Genomic DNA, 2,729 nt, shown 5'->3' with positions numbered 1-2,729 from the left:
CCTTGTTTTAAAGCTCAAGTTTGTCTACACATCTACACGCCAAGCGCTCCAAGCCGAAACGTTGCGAAAATAAAAATCAGTGGCATTGAATTTTTGAGTTCAAATCAAGGTTCTTTAGGTCCATTTTATTTGGACGGTATTGTGTTTCGACTCTCGAATTCTTGACTCTTAATAGCCTTGTTTTAAAGCTCAAGTTTGTCTACACATCTGCAGCCAGCGCTCCAAGCCGAAACGTTGCGAAATTAAAATCAGTGGCATTGAATTTTTGAATTTAATTCAAGGTTCTTTAGGTCCATTTTATTTGAACGGTATTGTGTTTCGACTCTCGAATTTATAGCAACGTTTGATGAGACGTAAAATCTTATACTAAGCGTACAGGGTTATATGAAATCTATTTATCCTACCTTAAGAACACTCAAAAAACTCAGCAAATCTCGAGTAGTTTCTTGTAATAATAAAGTTGGTATATAACCGACCTACCCTTTGTAACATTATTACAAAAATAATATAACAAACTCGACCGTCCATATTGATCTTCAACATTACCTACTTTATTGGACGTGTTATTCGCATGACCAAATTCTCGTATTGCCGTTAATAATTCCCCTAACTTTACATATAACAAACGAAATTATACTTTAATCACTGGAGAATAAAGTTGGTAATTTAACGTGGAAATAATTCTGTCAAATATATTACACAATTTCAGCTATGGCTGTCGTTCTGTTGCCAGAACATTTAAGTAACTACTGATGTATTTTATCAATTTAATTATTTACAAACATTGCTTTTATTCTTAACTAGCTTATGCTCGCGACTTTGTCCACGTGGACTACACAAATTTCAAATCCCTATTTCACCCCCTTAGGGGTTGAATTTTCAAAAGTTATTTCTTAGCGGACGCCTACGTCATAATAGCTATCTGCATGCCAAATTTCAGGCTGATCCAGTAGTTTGAGCTGTGCGTTGATAGATCAGTCAGCCAGTCACCTTTTCCTTTTATATATTTAGACTAGCTTTTCCCCGTTGACTTCACCCGCGTTATATAAGTATTTCATAAAATTATAGCACTTAGGGATAACGAAGCTATACAGTGTGTAACCAGAACGCTAGAGACAGGCGATTACTGATATGATACAACAACAAAAAAAACGCTTAAAAAATCCTATATTTTGTAAAATTTCACGATATATAACAAATAAAACATATGACTGACGCTAGAGGTCAATGAACATTGCGTTAGTACGCCACTCGGCATGAAAAGAGGCAGGATGTTATGGTTCAGATTAATTCCAACTTTTAAATAGGTACTAGCTTGAAATAGAGTTTAACAGCTATATATAAGTAGTAGTTTACCAGTTAAATTAGTATATGTAACGCGGCAAAAACTCTTACAAAATTTTGAAGTATAAAGTAATAACCGTTGTTTATATTGATCTTAATGATAAATGCAGTGCAAACACATTAACGAAACCGTTATGACAATTTACTGTTAATTCTTATACATTCTAAAATAAACTCTATGCTATTAGTAACTAAATCGTAATTAGTTTGACGCTGTTAATATTTTATTTAACTTAAATTGCACGATAAAGCTTAGCGTGAAATTTATATTTTATATTTATTTGTTGTGATATTTATATGAGCACTTAACTCAATATATTATTATCCCGTGGGAACTCTTTGATTTACCGGGATAAAATTTAGCCCATGTCACTCTCCAGGTTCTTAATTATATACGGTCCCATGCAAACACGTCGATCCGTTGCTCCGTTGCGACATGATTGAAAGACAAACCAACAAACAAACACACTTTCACAATTATAATAGGGGTAGTGATAGAAACTATAGTTACCGCACCGCGTCGCGCCGCGTCGTTCAAGTGTGTTTTACTCCATACAAACTCTTATAAACTATATTTCACGTTTCGCGTCGCGTCGCGCAGCACAGCGTAACGTTTGGACCATTAGGCATTCAATAGAACAGGGAATAGTTGAGTTTGTTGTGGGCTCTTCTCAGAGTTGGCGCGTTTGGAACCCTCGTAGCTTTAGTTTATGTTCGCGTAAAAATTATTACCACTACATTATCATCTTACAAATGCAACAACCGACCATCAAAAATGTAATGTACTGTATAACCTATTTTGAATAAAACATTTGACTTTTGACTTTTGAAGTATTCCTAACAATTCATATTCTTCTCGTAAATAGTTAGGTAGGTACAAAAACACCTACGTCACTAAATGATGACCCGGACATTGGACGAACGAAGTTATATTTTGTAGCAAACCTTCAATTGATTAAAATAAATAATTAATGTCAAACGAGCTTGGGGACTTTCCATCGGCGTTGATGACTGATGTAGCGAACCATCCCGATCTGAAAAGAAGCACACAACCACTATTGATGCCAGTAATCATTTAGTCGAAACGTTGAAAGATAAAAACAAGCCAGTGTTTGCTCACAGTTGGCGTTTGTTTCATGTTTATTCAGCGAGAACTCACCGGATGAATTATTCACGGCCTAAGGCGGGCGGGCGGGCGCTCAATGAAATCTGCCCTTATGACTTCGGTTCAAGTTATAAGCAAATTCAAATTTAAATTCAAATAAAACCTTATAAAATGGATGGGATAAAGCCAACTTTAATCGATATCATCCCTTATTACTCTACTCTTATTTACTACCGCAGCGATCGCGATGTAACGAAATTCATTAGAGCTTTGCCGTGGA

Source organism: Maniola hyperantus, chromosome 15, assembly GCF_902806685.2.
Source record: "Maniola hyperantus chromosome 15, iAphHyp1.2, whole genome shotgun sequence".
NCBI lineage: Eukaryota > Metazoa > Arthropoda > Insecta > Lepidoptera > Nymphalidae > Maniola > Maniola hyperantus.
Note: the sequence above shows the minus strand (reverse complement) of the source record.